Source organism: Hippopotamus amphibius, chromosome 8 (assembly GCF_030028045.1).
Source record: "Hippopotamus amphibius kiboko isolate mHipAmp2 chromosome 8, mHipAmp2.hap2, whole genome shotgun sequence".
NCBI classification, from domain to species: Eukaryota; Metazoa; Chordata; class Mammalia; order Artiodactyla; family Hippopotamidae; genus Hippopotamus; species Hippopotamus amphibius.
In genome coordinates, this window is record NC_080193.1 from 47,556,986 (window position 1) to 47,577,508 (window position 20,523).

Below are 20,523 nucleotides of genomic sequence, written 5' to 3' on the forward strand. Positions count from 1 at the left end.
GGGTTTTTTTCCTGCTGCTTTGCCTGCATGGTGTTTGTTTTTTCATTTTGTCTAATTTATAGGATTTGCTGTCTCCTTTCCCTATGCTGCCTGTAGTAATTCCTCTTGTTCCTGCCCTCTGCTTCCTGTGGTGGAGTTTGTGCAGTGTCTTGAGTAGGCTTCCGGGTTGGGAGGGGTCTGGTGTCTGCTTTCTGGTATGTGGCTCTGTGTCTTTTCTCTCTGATGAGCAGGGCCATGTCAGGTGGTGTGTTTTAGGGTATCTGTGAGGTAAATATGTCTTTAGGTAGTCTATGTGCTGATGGGTGGGTTTGTGTTCCTGTCTTGTTTGTAGTTTGGTGTGAGGTGTCCAGCACTGGCAGTTGCAGACAGTCAGATGAAGCCAGGTTTTAGACTCTGATACAGGGCTCCATGAGAGTTCTCTGCAGTTAATCTTCCCTGTGTCTGAGAACTCCCTAGTAGTCTAGCATCCTGGATTCAGTGTTCCCTCCCCAGAGCCTCCTACTTGACTTCTGATGGAGTAGTCCAGATTTCAGAGGTTGCTTGTTCCAGCAATTAAGGGGTTTAAAGAAGACTGTCCAAGCCCCAGACTAATGGCAGAGTGTTGAGTCAAACATATACTAAGTCAGGGAAACACATACATGTATAAGACACACCAATACTGAATCCAATAGAACATTAGGCACTAGAAAGACCTCACAGAAGAACCCCAGTATGTAATCAGAAAATCAAAGAGAAAACCAACAGAAATGCAAAACCAAAAAAAAAAGAAAGAAAAATAAAAAGAAACACACACACACACACACACACACAAACACAAATCCAGGGAGATTTTGAAAGCTAGGATCAAATATAATAAAGAGCAAGACTACCACCAGACAGACTGAAGATTCTCAGAATGAAATCAGACAATTATACTTAGAACTAAGATAAAGACAAAACCTAATAATAAAAACCAAGGCAGTGTGTCATCTGGAGAATAAAGCAAGGAAACAGAGCAGACTGATAATATTGCTTATAAGTATATTAAGATAAAAGAAACTAGAAAAGGATAGAAGACAGTGCAACAGAAGAGCATAATGTGACTGGAAATATGAAAAGCAAAAGAAAAGAGAGAAAAAAAATAGAAATGTATAAAAGATAGAGAAGGAAAGAAGGTAGGAGAGATAAAGTTAGCATTATAAAAAACTTAGCTAGAAATAGAAATATATAAAAAGTCTAAAAATAAAAATAGAAGAAAAAATAGAATAAAAGAATAAAAAGAATGTTATAATATGTGTAGATCCCAGAGGACTAAGACTGTAATTAATCAAAAAAAAAAAAAAAACCCACACACACAAATGCATATCCAGGGAAATTTTGAAGGCTAGGATCAAATATAATAAAGAGCGAGAATACAATCAGACAGACTGAAGATTCCCAAAACAAAATCAGACAATTATAATCAGAACTAAGATGAAGACCAAACCTAATATTAGAAACCAAAGCAGTGTGTCATCTGGAGAATAAAGCAAGGAAACAGAGCTGAGCGATAATATTGATTATAAGTGATTAAGATAGAAGTAACTAAAAAAGAATAGAAGACAGGGCAACAGAAAAGTGTACTGTGACTGGAAATATGAAAAGAAAAAAAAATTGAAATGTATAAAAGATAGAGATGAAAAGAAGGTAGGAGAGATACAGTCAGCACTACAAAAAAACTTAGCTAGAAAGAGAAATATATAAAAAGGCTAAAAATAAAAATAGAAAAAATAGAATAAAAATATGTTATAAAATGTGTAGATCCCTTAGGACTAAGACCATAATTAATTAATTTAAAAAAAAAAGCTAGAACTGACCCCATAATGGACCAGATCAATAGAATTAATAATAATATTTCTGTTTTCTTGGGCTCTCAGCTGTAATTGCCCTTCTACCCGCCTTGGGCTTTTTGCATTACTCTGTGACCAGCAGAGTTTCCTTTATTGTTCATCTGTAAGTTCCAGTGTGTGAGGAGAGAGAGGGTACAATAGTGGCTCCTTCCCCTGGGAGTGAGTGAGCAGTGGCGCCCTGCCTGGGTCTCAGCGGCTCAGGTGGCTTGGGTGGTGCCTGTTGCAGAGGGATGCTGGCAGCTCAGGTGTAAACAGAATGTCTCCAGAGCTGGGCCACTCTGCAGGCTTTTGGCTCTCAGCTGCAGGCACTCTATGCCAGCCCTGCCCAGGGGCCTCTGTTATCCCTGAGTGCATTAGCCAGGCCCAGAGGGCTCCTCCCTTTGTCTGTCACAGGTGCTGAGAGAGCTGCTACAGCTGTGGCTCCTCCCCCCTGCTTGTGAGTCTGCAGTATCGAGCTGCCACCATGGCTGCCCAGCTTTCCATGGTAGGCATTCTCCACTGTGGATTTCTTCCCTCCTGTCCTTTCAGTTCATCTCCCCACTGCCAGCAATATTTCTCACCCTGTACCAGTTCTCCGGTTCCCATGTTCCAGCTCCCAGACCGCCTATTCAGTTGTGAACCGATGTCTCAGTCTGGACATGCTGAGCTGTGGTGCAGACCCTCCGTGTGTTTCTCACTCTTTCCTGTCTGCCACAGCTCAGCTGCTTCACCCTCTTTGAACAGTCCCCAATGCCTTCCTTCTGACCCAGGGAAATTCTCCATTGGAGAGGGGGTTTCCCCATCAGATAAGGGATGTTTCCCTGAATTTGGCAATCTCCCCTCTGTTTCAGATCCACCTGCCCCAGGGTGTGGGACCCATCCCTTTCCTTTCTTCTCCTCTTTCTCCTTTTTTTTTTTTCCCTCTGTCCTACCGTTATGTCAGGATCTTTGTCCTTTCTGGTGTCCGAGGTCATCTCCTGGTGTTCAGCTGGTTCTCTGTGGAAATTATTGCATCTTTTCATGTATTTCTGATGCATCTGTGGAGAGGGATGCATTCCACACCCTTCTACTTCACCACCATCTTTCTTCCTACATTCTTCTAGACCCTTTCTTGAACTAAGCTATAAAGGAAAGGAAAGGAAAGGAAAGGAAAGGAAGGGAAAGGAAAGGAAAGGAAAGGAAAGGAAAGGAAAGGAAAGGAAAGGAAAGGAAAGGAAAGAAATGGGGAGGAGAATGAAAAAGCCAGATAAACTTCTAACTCAGAGAGAAAGCTGACTTGGATAATGTGAGAGAAGCACTGCGAAATCATTTGCTGTGCTACTGAAAGGAGATCATTTTATGAACTTTTGTGTCCCATCAGTCATGTTGGGGAGTATGGTTGAGTAGGGGGAGTTGCAGCAGCTTAGCCTTCTGGGCCACCCTCAGTTCCAGTGTAATGTGGATGCTGTAGAGGATGAATACTGGTAGGAGGACAAGATGAGCTGCCATCAGATAAAGTGGGTAGACATCCACGCCAGGGGACAAGATAGAAGATGGACCAGGACCAAGTGCCAGTTAAAGCAGAGTTGAGGTGAAGTCAATGGGGAGTGCCCCAAACTACTGCTGAAGCCCGGAGAGATCTGAGTCAAACTGGGTGCATATCCCTTCACCTGTGTCAGTAAGCAGGCAACAACCAGAGATGCCAAAGAAATATCATCCTGGAGATCCAAGGACTAGCATGAGGTCAGAGTTAACCCCTACATCCCACTTCCTGAAACATATGGAGGCTGCTTTACCATACGTTTAGATGCCAGGAAAAAGAGTTCAGGAGGCTATTCTAAAGACTGAGCACTTTCATGCCAGAGAGACTGAAATCCCCCTCTTAAGGAAATTTAATTATTGAATTGGAATAAAACTTAGTCCATTTAGATATTTAGTAAATTTTTCTTGCTAATCGGGGTGTGGAGCCTTGTATAGAAAAATATATTCAGTTTAAGTGAGAATAAAGAAACTACTTTTATTTTGAATGTCCAAGTGGCATTGTGAGGTAAAATTAAAATTTATGACCTGAAGCTACTCTTCCTCCATACAATTTTAACTTGAAAACAAGAATTGTCACTCAGAAGCAATGATTGTTGTTATGCCATGCTTTTATTTTCCCCCAAATCAGTTGGTTTCTCGCTCTTCTTTTTCCTGAGGAGTAGACTCTCTCAGAAGAAAAAGACTTTCAAAACAGATGAATAATTGAAGAAGACAGATTTCTGCCTTTCCTAGCAAGAGATGGGGTATAGTCACCGTAGCTCATGTTTATACCAAAGCATAACATGTTAAATATGACAGTGTGATTTATAGAAAATGTCATGGGAACACAGAGCACAGAGTGAGTCCTTGTGCCAGGGCAACTTTTGCAGCTGAGGTGATGTTTGACCAAGGCCTTAAAGAGCCAGTAGTAATTGGCCAGGGTGAAAAGAAGGGGGAAGAATATCCCAAACAGCTTATTTAGAAGCACAGAAGTGAACAAAACCTAGGGATGCTCAGGGACTCCGAGAGTTTGTTGTCACTGAAACATATGGGGCTTGCACATAGCAGCGGAGAATGATTAGCTATAAGGATAGAAGCAATGAGCCAGAAATACAAGCCTGTGTACAATTAAATATTGAATACTTAGTCATTCAATATTTGAGTATTATGGGAGCTTATGAGCATTATGGGAGTTTAGAAAGGAGAAAACTAATGAGGACAGAGTGTTCAGTGAAGGTGTCGTGGAGCAGACGTGATTCATTTGGATGCCCTCAGCTTTATGGTTCTTATGTTTGCAGGGTTATTATTATACCCCATGAAAACCAATGGGCACCAGTCAAAGAATCAGAATGAGAGGGATCAGCGTGTGGAACTTCTGATTGAGATGCATGGCTGTTAGGCTGACTGATCCAGCTGTAGGTGTGGGAAAAGACTAGTTTTTCTGACAGCTCCATCTATGGCAGCATTACCTAAGACTGCTCCTCAGGTATCATTTCCATTGGTGGTTATTAGGTGTTTCCTGAAGAAAAAAACAAACAAACAAAAAAAGCAAAAAAAACTTGTGGACAAAACTCAGTGGGCTTCAGATACATATTTTAATATTCTATTAGGTGCTGGGATGCTCCAAGTGGTGATTATGTTCACAGTGTTTCCTGAACAAATTGAACCACAGAATCTTTCCTGGAAGATCTCCCAGGATTAAGCTTCCACAGGACCCATTTTGAGAAACACAGACAGGACTTCCTTGGTGGCGCAGTGGTTAAGAATCTGCCTGCCAACGCAGGGGAAATGGGTTCAATACCTGGTCCGGGAAGATCCCACATGCCGTGGAGCAACTAAGCCCGTGCACCACAACTACTGAACCTGTGCTCTAGAGCCTGTGAGCCACAACTATTGAGCCCACGTGCCTAGAGCCTGTGCTCCACAACAAGAGAAGCCACCACACTGAGAAGTCAGTGCACCGCAACGAAGAGTAGCCCTCGCTTTCTGCAACTAGAGAAAGATCATGTGGAGCAACAAAGACCCATTGCAGCCAAAAGTAAATAAATAAATAAATAAATAAATAAATAAATAAATAAATAAATGAAATAAAGCTGCTTGTTTAAAAAAAAAACAGACAGACATAGTTTGGCTGTTGAAAACAGGTGAATCTAGTATAGCATTTGGCAAGAAAATAATTCAAAATATAAGAGGTGCCCCTGCAGGGAGTGGAATTCTGGATAAGGAAATACTTAAGTAGGTGATATTTAGGGAACAAAGTAAGGAAATGTGCAGTTTTTTATTGGGGATGCTCACAACATCATACCTGATTCAGCTTATTTAAAAGTTAGCGTCTATAGAAAGACACAGCCATTCTATCTTCTTTTATTATCTCTGAAATTTGACATTCAACCCCTTTGACTTTCTGTTCTTCAATCTCTCCTTTCTTGCCCTTCGGTGTTTGGCTCAGCAACTCAGCTCAAATATTCTCTTGCCTACATACCCTTTCTTCGCTCTGGGGGCTGATTTTAGGACAACTCTCCTTCAGCCAGATTCAGGCATTAAACGTACAGGTCTATCTTCTGAGACTGTAGGTAAGGAATTCCCTCACTCTTCTCAAGGTCCTCAATAGAGAGAGGTAGGAGGGTCCACCACTTAAAGCAAAGCAAGGCTAGTTTATTAGAAATGGGCCCCTTGTCCTGGGGACAGTAGACATAGGAGCTAGGCAAGGACTCTGCTCCTAAGGTAAAGTCTAAGTAAGAGGCAGGTGACCTGCTCAGGCATTCGGCCAAAGGGACAAAGATCAGAACCTAGTTACCAGAGCTGGGGACCAAGGTAAGGCCTGGAGGGCAAAGTCAGAGTCACTTTTGCAGCAATGTGACTTGAAGATCAATGTCTAGAATCCCTTAAATCCTAACAACTTACGATCGGGAATGTTTTAAACATTTATCTCCAGCTTTAATTCTGTGTTCAAATTGCCAAATTCATATTTCTACTCAGATGTCTAAAAGATCCCCCAAACTGAGAATTTTCCAAGCTGATTTCTTGATCTCCTCTCCCCCACCTCTAATCCTGATGCTCCCACAATTTTCCTGATCTCAAAAAATATCATCATTAACTCATTTTTTTTTTTTTTTAGCCCCAAATCTTAAAACCCAAGCTTAGGTCAAGACTCTTCCTACCCTGAGAATTTTGCAATTGATTTCACCTCTTGAACTTTCCACCCAGATATTGTTATGTTTTAGTCTTTCATATCATTAGTTCTGTCATTAAATGTTATCTTCCCAGAGAGTTCTTCCTTAACATCCTTACATCAAATAATATTTTAGATTCTCAATTTTATTATTCTCCATTACACTCATCACTATATGAAATTATATCATTTACTTTTTTTTCTTATTGTAAGTAACCTTTCTCTCCCACCAGAATGTAAGTAAGCTTTATGAGGCTAGGGACTTAGCTTGTTTTAATTAGATCATTTCTATATTCTTAGTACCCAGCATATAGTAGAACTCAATATTCACTGAATGGATAGATGGATGGATGGATAGATGGATGAAAGCATAGATGGATGAATGAATAAATTTGGGCCCTTAGAAGGTTTTGAAAAATGGTGCTTGTGCATAACCTCGTTGTACCATAAAAAACTACAAGTAAAGATTTTTCTTCCCATATTCCTGAGTTGTCTTTCACTGAAATATCCTTTCAGCTGTCACATATCTGCACATATCCAAAGATATTTGCATACAGCATTCAAGCAGTCAAATTGACACACTTTTTAGTACCATATTTTAATTCTTCTTCCTTTATAATTAAACATAGCATATGCTTCACACATGCTCTTAATAGCCGAAAAATGCTGTGGCTTAAAGTGTTTTTCTCTCTCTTGGCATCACCACCTTAGGGGAGCCTCTGTACCAGCTGCAGAGCCATCAGTGACATTACTGTTATAGCCTTATTTCTAATTTTTAAAGCATGTGTTGGTCACAGAATATTTGTGTTTTTACAATCCATAGTAAAATAATCAATCCAGCCAGTAAACACAATGGCTATTAACATAAAATAAGACAAGCGGCATTATCTGTCTTTTGATATGCATACACCTTCCTGAAGGAGTGTTGCAAAAAAAATACTAACTTTAATCAGATTAAGTCTCTAGTTCTGACTACCAGTGTGCAGTAAATATGGAGAACAGAGGAATACGTCACTTAAATCCACATGTGTGCAATTAGGTAAACCTAGACTGTGGAAAACCCTGGTCAACAAAAAGCCCATTTTTTTCAACAAATACATTGTAAGACAATAAAAGATAAACAGAGGTTTAAAGGACATTATAAATATGATGTGTGAATTTTATTTGGATTCTAATCTAACAAAATAAATGAACGATAAAAACAAAATAAAACAAAAGCACTCATCAGACAAGCCGAGAAAATGTAATACCTAATTATTTTCTAGAAAATAATAAAGTCCACTTGAAGAGACCCAACTAAAGAGATTCATGTTACTGTGTTAACTAATGGAACTTTTATACAAGTTTTTTTTATTAAAACATCTTTATGTAGATAAACTTAGAAATATGATTAGAGGTCACTGTGTACAAAGACACATTACAAAAGACCAAAATATTCTCGGGGAAGCTGAAAACTCTGAAAAAAAAGTAACCTAGTTTCATGGTGATATTTATAAGAATTTTAAAGGTATTATCATTCCGCAGGAAAAATTCTTGTATGTCTTCTGGGCCTTCATATCAATGAATTTACATAATAACTATCACCTTCTTTGCTTATAACCCACCACCCAAGGCTAGATATGTTTGCTGTGGTTTCCCTAATCTATCAAATGAAGAACTGTGGCCATAAATTTACAGCTATTATTGGATATTCTTAGAAGGTAATTCCCAGTTCCCAAAACTAAAGTTTTAGACCAGCGGATGAGGCAGCGAGATGGAAGGTATCCAGAAAGCTTTGGATAGAGGCTTCCTTTTTGTGATCCGTAGAAGGGAGGGACTGCTAGAGACAAGGTAAATGCCAGCCACAGGGTAAAGCTCAACTTTATCTCCAACTGCCAACATCTCTACCTTGAAAACTTTTGTCAGAAATAGAAAAATATATTTATAGTAAAGTCACCTTTTCTTCCTATTTCTCGCCTTACTCTCTGTGTATATGTTATTGATTGGGGGAGAAATACAATGCCTGACAATAAGAAAAGGAATGAGAAAAAATGGGTTAAAAATGAGAATATCCACATTCTGGATAGTTGAGAGTTAGCTATATTGCTATTAAAGTGGAAAGATTCGTATTCATTTAATTTGCTACATACAATATGCATGTATGAACACATATACATTATGTATGTGTATAAATAAATATGAATTCATACACACATTTACACATATATAATGTACCTGTGCAAATGAGTACACACACATGTGCACACAAACATATATACAATCAAACCTTGAACAACATGGGTTTGAACTATATAGGTCCACTTACACAGGGATTTTTTGTTAAATAGTAAATACTACAGTACTATACAATTGGTTGACTTGAGGATCTGAAGCTGTGGGTATGAGGGCCAACTGTAAAGTTATATGTGGAGTTTCCACTGTGCAGAGGCCCAGTGCCCCTAACCCCCAAATTGTTCATGGATTAGCTGTATATAGAGAGACAGACACAGAGACAGTGAGACAGAGGATACAATTTCAAACAAAGAACATTCTTTTCTCCTTAGGAAATATTGTACTATATCTCTTTATTTCCTATATGTTTTCATACTGAATGCGTGACATACATTTTGCTGGTTATATGAAATATATTTTTAAAGACATAATTATTTTACCTTACTTTTGTTAGTAAGATATCATTATTATTGATACTAGAGAATATTGTTAATGATAAAATATTATTTTGTCATTAAAATTTTAGAGATGATAACTTTTTAAACTTTTTTCTCTTTGTTGAAAAAAAAAACTATCATAAAGGAAGCTATTGCAGAAGAGTAATGTCCATTTCATTGTTATTTATTTCCACATATAGACATAATGAAACATGCACACACAAAGTTTAAACTACTATTTAAAATACATTTCATATAAAAATATAAATAAAATAGAGTATTTTTTAATACTTAGAATTATGAAAATATAGCATGTTTAGAGCTTTGATGAGGAGGAAAAAGAAGACAGAAATATCTGATGTGAACTCTATGTTTCTTAGAATAGTATTTCCAGCGCTGTTATGCTGACACCTAGATCTTTGCTCTGCACACACTGGCACTCAGGATTGTTTTTTTCATGAATTAATAAAATAACAAACAGGGAGGGGACATGGGGATATATGTATAAATACAGCTGATTCACTGTGTTGTACGGTGGCAGAAACAACAGTGTAAAGCAATTATACTCCAATAAAGATCTGGGGAAAAAAAATAACAAAGAAACAACAGCCTGAGAGGAGGAAGAGGAGGGAAGAGAAAAAATGAAGATTTTTAAGGAAATGATGAAAACAAAGTAGTGGAGCCAAAGGCTTTTTAGAAAAGAGGCGGAAACCAACTTGAAAAATGTTTTTCCCCCATGTAAGTGTGGATACAATGTTCATGCTTTGCTCTCTTCCCTTGAGGGTGTAGAGAAGGCTCAAAGGACTTTTCAGAGTATTAACAAGTGATCCTTTGTGGCAGGCTTCTAAACCTGAAGCCCCTACCCCTGCCCTTCTGAGTTGTGTGAAATGCTTGGGAAATGGTCTCACTATGTGGATACAGTATGAGAATCAAATAAGATGGACGTGTCAGCACTTTGAAGCAATAAGGATGCCACACCTATGGAATGCTACCTACTATTGCTGTAACCATGATTCTTATTACTAACAAATGCAGCAGTAGCTCAAAAATTCATATTTTGAGCTCAAAATTATGCTCAAATATTTCTATAGCCGTAACAGTTGTGGGTTCTTTAATTTATCTTCCTAAATTATAATTTCTAAGTCACTAATGATTAGAATGAGCATTTAAACCTGAATTGGAAACCCAGCATGCAACTGCCAAAACAAGGACACCCACTCCAGCCCTGCCTGATAAATACTGGGAACCTATGCCCGGCCTAATGATACTTTACACAGAACCTGTTATTCTATAGAGTTGTGTTTTAAGAAACAAAGGCATTTCTGTAGAAACATTTCAATTTTATTATGCTCTTTATGTTTTAATTAGATCTCCTGGGAAACATCGAGGCATATGAATTAAAAGTAAAACCGTAGAGGCTGCAGAAATACTCATTATTACATATCTTTAGATTTCATTATGATTTGGGGTTGAGTATTTTACCATAGGCTTCCCAGGTGGAGATTTCACCTGTAGCACTCATACACAACATTCCACCCCACTGATTTTCTTACCTCAAGTCTTCCATCAGATCCAAGCTTGATTAGACATTTGGTGTCACAGGTTCTCAATGTACTAGCTGTCAGTTGCGATAGAAAATATTATCAGCTTTTTATTCTGCTGTTATTCCATACTGACTTTTGGTCCTTAGCAATATCTCTGAGGATCAAAAAGTTAATAGGATATTTTGCATTGTTTTATCTCCTAAGAAATCCCTTCATCCACTTCCATTTTAATAGGCCAATATCACTTTCAAATGCACTTACTTTTTTTGAGTTTTGCAAATTAGTTTTGGTCAACTAAGTAATTAAGTATTTGAAGTTCAGTGTTAGGCAAGAGGATAAATAAGAAGCACTTCGTATTGTTAAGGAGCCCAAGGTCAAAAGACACAATCATTGTGTAATTAACCATTTGCAATACAGCAGGATGTATGAAGTGACTTAAAAGGCTTTAGAAAAGATGTAGGTAATTTAAATCTCCAAGCTGCTTTTTACCTTCAACACATTATCTAAAAAATTTTACAGAAATGTGGTTTAGCTAATATCTTCTCAAATAAAGCCTTATGTGGGTTATTTTTTCTGAGTTTTCCAGTGCAATTGATATCCCTCATAATGAACATGAAGCAAAAGATAGAGTGCCTTCTGAATCATTAAATGCCTTAATTAAGCACTGGGTTAATTTGTTACATTTTTTATTTATTATTTTCTAATCCTTCAAAAATTGAAATTGTCTATTCAACACACAAAATCAGTTTTATACAGCTGGTTGATTAAGAAGAAAATAGTTCTCTAATCATGCTAGACCCCCAAAAGTTTACAGTTTTTCATGTTTGATAAAAATTTATAAAATATTGATCACCTACCAAAAATGATTCACTCCCTTAAACTCTTGTTCAGAGAAGAGAATATTTTGTATTAATAATTGCAAGTAGCAGTACATATGCTGGATTCTGTCATGTTTTGGTACACAGAATCCTAACCCATGCAAAGTGCATTTGTTTGTTTGTTTGTTTGTTTGCAACCCATATTTTTGTTTCTTTGCATTCTTCAAATATAGGGCAAAACAAAACAGACAAGCTATATCAAGGAAAATTTTCAAAACTGGATTTTCAAATAGGATTTTCTCTATTGTCAGTTCTGATATTTGCAGCAGATAGCAATTTCTATTTTGTATTGTCCATTTTCCATTTTTGTTTATTTTCTGTTTCTGAGTTTCTGTTTTCTACACTCTGCTTATGCCTTTTCTTCTTGTCCAATTTCAGTTCCCAAAGGTTAAGCCTGAATTAGTTCTGCTTTATCACTAAGGCTTGTGCTCTAGATTAAGCATCGCCATATTCAGAAATCGATGAAACGTGATTTTTCTAGAGTTTACCAGAAATCTTTGCATTATCACTAGTGATTCAAATAGTGTGACAGCTCATTTCTAAAAAAATACTGGTGTTGACAGTCTTAAAATATTTGTATTAAAATAGATGACAAAGAACTGATTGCAATGGATTGTGTTGCTCCCATTTCATGAGATTGACCTCATGCAGTGGCATTTACAACTTCTCTCTCTAACTACCTACCAACTAGCCAAAAAACTAACATAAAAACTCTTATCACTACTTTCTTTCCATCGTCTTTCTTCTGTGTGCCTATGCCTAGGCTGCTGAGTTCCCCTGCAAAAAAAGTGTACCCTGCCATGAAATATGCAGTCAGTAGAAATATTCCCCAAGTTCAGCCAGGCCCTCAATGTACCTTCCAAATCCTATGTATTCATATAGCGTCATCCCTCCTGTTTTTCAAGTTCCCTCCATCTTCTCAGTAATCTATATTCCAGTCACTGAAATCCCAGATTTTTCTCATGCTCTCCTCTATTGCATAAAATAATTTTTCTATCTATTATGAGTAAAGTTCCAGTGTAGGGACTTGTCACATAGCCAAGATATGTGACTGCTAGCGTAGTGCGTTAAAAGGAGCTTCTTACTCTTATTTAAGATTCCCCTGGACACATCTGTCACTCATCAGAAAATATACAGTAAGTCCCCTATATAGGAACAAGTTCCGTTCTGAGAATCCAATTTGTTCATGAGTTCAACAAAGTTTGCCTAGATACCCAACACAATCGACTATTTAGTACTGTACTGTAATAGGTTTATAATACTTTTCACACAAATAATACATAAAAAACAAACACAAAAAATAAAAGTTTTTAATCTTATAGTACAGTAACTTGAAAAGTACAGTAGTGCAGTACAATGGCTGGCATACAGGAGCTGGCATCGAGTGAACAGGCAAGAAGAGTTACTGACTGGAGGAGGGAGAGGAGGTGGGAGATGGTAGAGCTGAAGGATCGTGAGCAATAGGAGCCGGAGGGCGAGCTGCAATTTCACTCAGGCCTGACGCTGATGGAACACATATTTGCATCTTTGAAATTTCTCAACTCGAAGGTTCATATACAGGGGACTTAACTGTAGTAGACTGTTTACTTACTTCTCTTCTTTGCTGGACCAGGAGCTTCTTGAAGACAAACACCAAGTCTTCTTTTATTGCTCCAGCCGCTTTAGCAAAGATTTTAAGCTTAATAAATTCCTTCAAGGTAAATTGAATGCATTTGAATATTTGGAAGATAAAGAGACATTTAACTCAATGACAAGCAAGACTCAGTCATACACCAAAACATCATCTGCTAGTGACTGGGCCCGAACATGTTTTTGGAGACAGTGCTGAATGCCTGCAATACTGAATCAGAAACTAAAGCTTATGAAATTCGAAGGTCATTAGATATACTTGTGGGTCAATTTATGCTCTGCTTTTGATTAAAATCACATATTTAAGGTCATTAGATATACTATGGATCAATTTATGTTCTATTTTTGATTAAAATCACGTATTTAAGAATTAATTTTTGTAATAATCTAGGAACTTTGACTATGAAGTTCTATACCTCCAAACAAACAGGACACAGGAAATAGAAAAACATATTGGGTGCATAAAGTAGCAAAATGGTTTCTAAACCACTTTCTACAAATGAGTCTTCAAAACAGGTGGATGCAGAAGGATCATTTCTCAGAAATCTAACTCTCATCAAATGTGACTTAGGATGACTTAATGAGAAGTAAACTCACCTATCTACTTGTGAAAGTCAAATGTAATGCTTCATGGCTGAATTCTCAGGAGTGACGGAGTCAGGGGTATATTTAACATTGATGGGAAGCCATATTGATGTCTTTGGGGGATTCTTAAATGATGGAAATCATTAAAGTCCACCTTCCATTCAATGTGCTCGTTCACTATTTCAGAGGAAAGTGTGTTGTGTGGAGATTTCAAATGAACCTAAGACTGTTGTTTACGTGGGATATGAAAAAATGGCAGGCTAAAATACATATCTGAATGCTGCTACAAGCTGGGGAAGGGAGAGCGAGAGGGAGGGAGAGAGAGAGAATGATGCTAGTTAAAGCAAAAAGCCAGAATTAAAATGCAATATACTATATGATTCCATTTATAAGATGTTAGAATATTCTGGAATGGGTAAAATATATAACAGAAAACAAATGGGTGGTTATCAGGGACTACAGGTAGGAGAAAGATTTCATAACAAAGTGGCACGAGGAAATTTGAGGGCTGAGGGAATTATCCTATATCCTGATTCTGGTGGTAGTCATAGATCTGTAAGCATTTGTAAAAACTTACAGAACTAAATACTAACAAGGATGAAATATTTAAATTACATTTTTAATTTCGAGTTAATTATAGATAAAGAAACTGTCACAACTCTGAGGAGCCTAAAAAGACCTGACAACTGAATGTAATACAGTATCCTGGATGGGAACCTAGAAAAGAAAAAGGACATTATATAAAAACTAAACAAATGTGAAAAAGTGTGGACTTTAGTTAATAATAATATATCAATATTGGTTTATTAACTGTAGCAAATGTACCATACTAAGTAAGATTAAAAATAGAGGAGACTGAGTGTGGGGTATATGGTAACTCTATCCTATCCTTGCAAGTTTTCTGTAAATCTAAAGCTGTTCTAAAAGAATACATTTTTTTTGAAAAAAAAGTAAAGAACATATTTGTAATTACCTTAATAACAATAAAAAACCTCTTATTTAATTTTATGATTATTTTTGCAAGCCATTGATTGTTTTTTAGTTAGATATGGTAAAAACTTATAATAATAATAACACATGAAATTATCTGTTTTCCAATTTTTTTGTTTGTTTGTTTAACCCACATCTTCATGTAAGTACTCTATAGTGGCTGTGTATTCACATGACAGTATTAAGGAAGACTGACCACAGCTGGTGTTTATATGATCTTCAGGAACTGGCCTTATACAAGGATGGTCACCATGCCCAGTTAAATTTTTTATTAAATATCACTTGTAGTGATATGATTCTTGGAAAGTTCTTAATCGTACAAGGCATGAATAGCACATTTTTACCAACCTGAATCTTTTAATAGCTGGATCAGCCCTTTCATTATATTTAAATAAATATCAATTATTGAAGACTGATGATTCCAAATTTGTTTAGGTTCTTGATTCCAAGTATATGTGTATATATATATGCATGGTTAGTACCTATTTAGTTAGTTTGTTAATCAATAAAGTCCAATTTCCCTCACCTCATTAATGTCTCTTTCCTTTCCATTATAGCTTTTCACTTTGTAAGTTCAATGTTGATAGGTGCTTTCTATATCATTCTCTTTTTTGCTATATGGAAACTCAGAAACATCTCTTGTTATTAGCACTGATATTTATGCATGTTTCCAATCTTCCTTTGATGCTGCCTTTTGTGATTTGAAGTTTGTGTTTCTAATCTGCAATTCATATATTCCCAAGTTAGATTATAAATTCTTTGTAGAAAGGATCTTTTCTTTTTTCTTTAGTGTATGTATTGCGCTGGGGCTATACTACATAAATATTAGATGTTAACAAGTAATGTATAATTACACAGAAATCATTTTTGCATTAAAATTTGATTGGAGAAACTAATGTCAATTAATTAGAATTTTTAAATATTAGAATTAGTCTATATATGTGCTGCTAAATGAATGCTGCAAAAATAGATCTAAATATTTGCACATATTTACAACTTGCCATAAAATTACACTGCTTGGATATCACCTTTGGGTGCTCTGGATGTCCATATGCTCTTTCTCATGGTGCTGATCTTTTACAAGTTTGGGAGTTCCCTAATACTGTAACACTTAAACTTCCTGTATACAACACTTTCCTGAAAATGAGCAGATGGGTGCTAAATCGTTTTTTGAAATTGATAATATCATGACTTTTAAGAGATGGAAACACGTGTCTTGCCCCCACTGGGAAGCTTCATTCCAGAGCAGTGACCTTTAATAGACGTTTGTCACATCTATAAACATGAATACCTTTTACTCTCAGCATCAGTCCACAGAAGGGCAAAACTGCAGTTAACAATGGAAGAAAATTCTTTAAAAACTTTCTCTTCTCTTTCCAATGTAATAGATACTGTCAACATGTCCTTAATGTTTTGAAATCATCTTGTAGATGTGATTCTTCTTTGATTCATGATCACATTCTCTTTCTAGAAGCCTCACAATGGGTGTCCAATCTTTCCAGTTTTCATCTAACTTACCCAGAACCAGGTGATTTCTGTTCTTCTTCTAAGAACTCCTTGTGGATCATGTATGGACGCCTTCCTTCTCTGACGCTGGGTTAGAAGCTGCCACTGGAGTGGCTGCAGCCTGGGTAGAAGCCTTTAGTCAGCACCTCCAGCTGGGGATTTCACAGACCATGGCCATCATCACAGGCACATGCACGCTTGGGTTGCTGGGCTTCCTTCTGACACTCAAAGCCTTGTAAAATCTCGAGTCTATGCCATGACATCCCAGTGAACTCTCAAATTTACCACCTAATTGGAATATCTCCAGAATGAAATTTATCATCTTACATCAAGCTGGAAAGCTTAGAAGTAGAGCTATTTGGGGTAGGAGATGGAAGGAGGTGGTAGGAGATGCATGGTTGGTGGAAAAGCTGGTACATTGCAAAGCCACCACCTTTTGACTCCTTTTTCTTCCTCTCTCATGGTCTAACTGAGGCAGTTTCAATCACGTGTTGAACAAATTGACTTTTTCTACGCCTTTGCTAACTTCTCTATATCCTCAAGCATTATGTCAATACATTATCTATATTTATTGTTGAAAGAAACCACTTTGGGAACATGTACTGAGGGGAAGCATCCATTCACTCTCCTCTGGATACAGCCTCCTCCCAATACCCTTGCTCCCTCCATAGAAGCTGGCTGACAGTGTGAACGTTCAGACTTCATTGTCTGCCTTGATGAGAATGAGCCTTAATTCCAGGCAGGCTGCTGGTTCTGAAATGTATTTGAGGTGGGGACCCAGTTCTCCCCAGTGCTCTCCTGAACACATTTTGCCTCATTAGACAAATGGTCCCAATATACCAGCTTTCCCTTTTCCTCTACAGGGCTTATTGGGGGAATTTTCTGTCTGTCTGCACTTGCCAGAATGGATCCGCATTCCGATGCTTTATCACTACAGCACAACCCTCGTTGGAAAGGCATCATCAGTATCCTCTGAGTTATCTCACTTCGTGGACCTTTTCATCTGCATACATCTATGATGGTCATATTTCACCATTCACAAATAAGTATACTCTCTTAGCAGTGACTCTGTTCCTTGTGCTCTTCTGACCTGGCTATGCAACAAAAATATTCTCTCACTTTCTCTTCCTTTTTTTTTCCCCTGAGGATGGTAATCTCAGCATAACATTTAAATTTTCCAAGTTTTTTTTTTTTCCACTAACACCTTTTATTCAGTTTTTAACCATACCAGCGAGAATCAAAATTGTCAATTTTTCCAACGGCAATTTCTCCACACCAGAAGGTAGTCATGACTCTCAGTGAAGAAACAATTTGGGTTTTTCCTGCCTTCAAAATGTTTATCATATCCTGTAATTCTCAGAGGCTTTTGAAACACATAGAAAATAAGTAAGAAATATTCCAATGAATGAAACATACCAAATGTCAGTAATAAGTGAGACACATTTCTTTGGGGAAACTGTTTAAAAAAAAATCCAGTCTGTATATGCAAATAAAGCAAGGAAATTCAGTCTCTTTTTTTCTTCTTTAAAAATCCGTTTTTCCTAAAATATCATTCCACAAAATTGGAAGTGAAGGACTAAAAGGTGAGAGGAAAGAGTTGGGGAAGGAGCACACACCATTAACACAAAAAGTAAAATTGTACAAACTTAAGCAGTTTATGAATAGACTAAGGTCATATTCCAAGATACCAAAGGCTGGCTGAAGAACTTCACCATTCTGTGGGAGCTAGGGTTTGTACTGTTGTCTGAAGATCGGTGAAGAACAAATCACTGCCTCGGAGCAATGCTCCTTCCCACTCCAAATCCTGGTTTCTGCACCATGCCTCCAAGGGGTGGGCCTCTCATCCCACCACCCAGCCCACCTCGAGGACCTCCAGGTCCCCGCAGGCGGTTATCTCAGCGGTCCCCTTCCCGGGCGGCTCGAGTCTTCTTTTCTTCCACATTCAGGCAGACCTCACCTCTGAACACGATGGGCCTGTTGCTAAGCACCTTCAGAACAGGCTCAGAATCATCAAACACAACAAACCCCAAACTGGGTAATTTCCCACCGCTGTTAATACGCAGCTCCACTACATTCCCATAACTTTGAAAAAAATCTTTAAGCTCTGATTTGTCCACCTCATGAGGCAGGTTGCCGATGAAGAGCTGGTGACTGTCAGGATGTCTCACGATTCTTCGGGGTTCAACATCACCTTGCTCACCAGCCTCACGGACTGGTCTAGGTCCCCTCTGGGGAGGAACACTTATTCACTGTTCTCGCACCCTTTGATCTCTCTGAGGCCTCTGCGGTGGAATCTGAGACTCAGGCTTAGACTCCGGACGAGGCTGTGAAGCTGGTACTTTAACAACATGAGGTGGTATCCCAGTAACTGGAACAGCTCCACTGGGTGGAAGGTTCTTACTGGTCACAGATGCCCATGAAAAAGTTTTCAAGTCCTCCTGCACTGTCTGGGCTATGTCTGCAGGCGCTGGAGAATAACTCTTCTGAGCATCCTCAGGAGCAGTTTCTTCCAATACTGGCTCAGACTTTTCCTCTTGGACTTCCGATACAGGTTCTTGCTCTGGTTCTGGTTTAGGATCAGGCTCTAGTTCAGCAACGGGTTCTTCTAAATGTTCTTCTAAATCATTGCTGACAGTCTGATCATAGAAAGTTCCAGAATCATCAGGTACCACTTCAGGTGTCTGCTGTCTTTCTTCAGGTTCCTCTACTTCTTCTTCAGATTCCTCCTGAGGCTCAGTGACGAAGCCACCAAAGACTTCATCTTGGTACCTAAAGATATCATTGTGAACATAGAACTTATTTGCAACAGAGCCCTCAGGAGCAAGGACAAAGGTCTACATGAATCTCCTGAAAGCCTGGTTGTTAGAGAGCAAGCCCATCACCTGGACCACCACACCATCATTCAGAGTGGCATGAGCATCGACATAGCGGATCTTAGTGTGGCAATTGGTGAAGTTTTGTGACATCACTTTCCTATGGATTTCCTTCTGTCCATAGACTGCATCTGCTGGCTTTCCATTTGAATCCAATCCCCCATGGACATAAGAAGAGTTCTTTCCATAAAATCTGTGCAGCATGTCTGGGGCCTGGTTCAGCAGTGTGTAATACTGTCTCACAAATTCCCACCCGACCAGCAGGGGACTAGGCTTCTCCATAACCATTGCTTTGGTCAATTCAACCTGCACGGCTGAGCAGGAGAGGAACAAGCGCTGCTCCACGGCACGGCGAAACGCAAAAAAAACCCTCAAACAACTGTGTCCGCCCAAGTTTTGTTTTTTTTTTAATAAATCTAGTTGTAACTTATACCAGTCCTAGAAATTATTCCACAATATAAGGTGTCATTTATTTATCATCACTGCTCCAATTTATCTGTTATCCTATGGCTTTAACTGGAGTGTCATCTTTGATACCAGATTACATGTAAACACCAAAAGTCAGGATCTTTGAAATTACCTGGGATATGTAGTGTTTAATATTTCTCTCTTTTCCTGGGTGATCAGCTTGAACTAATTCAATTTAATCAGTTTGCAGCATTTCTAGAAAATCATAGTGCTTTATGTGTTTTGAAATGAAGCTAATTTTTTTGAACTTCTCCTGATGTTAATTTTAAATGCCACAGAGAACCAACTGCTGTGAAAATTAATGAATGAGCTACACCATTCTGTCTTCACTTTGCACTTGAGTGATATTGTACTCTGAAAGCATAAGCAACACACAAAGTAAACTTAAATAATATAAATGACAGCAAAGAAACAGTAGTCTACCTGCTATTTGGCTAAGAAGGTAGATTGACAATTCTATTCTTTTTTGTTCTTTTTTTGTAGACAATTCTTCTTAAGGAAAGAAAAAAAAATGTTGTTCTTGTTAATCCTAGAGAGTAGTGTCTGAATGTGTTGCTATGGGATTCTATTGTATTACTTGTACAAAACTGTTGCATTTATTATTTCTATTCCACTGTGTCATGCATGACATTCAAAGAGATCTGTGAAACCCTAAATTCTGTAATCCCACAGACACACTACTCTGTTTGAGACAGCAGTGTGGAGTTCCTTATACTACGGTTCGAATATTGGCCCAGCCCTGCCATTTCTCAGCTTGAGAAATTTCTTTAATGGCTCTGAGAATCACTTTCCTCACCTGTAAAATGGAGATGATGGCCCTAATCATATACATTGGATTCTGATGTGGAGAAGTTACATGTGTTAAGTATCTAGTCCATAGTAG

At 38.1% G+C, this 20,523-nt stretch overlaps 1 pseudogene; it reads right to left on the reverse strand.

Annotated features, from left to right (window-relative positions):
• Positions 1–17,961: 17,961 nt before the first annotated feature.
• On the reverse strand, positions 17,962–19,540 carry LOC130859020 (ras GTPase-activating protein-binding protein 1-like; annotated as a pseudogene).
• Between the last annotated feature and the right edge of the window lie 983 nt (positions 19,541–20,523).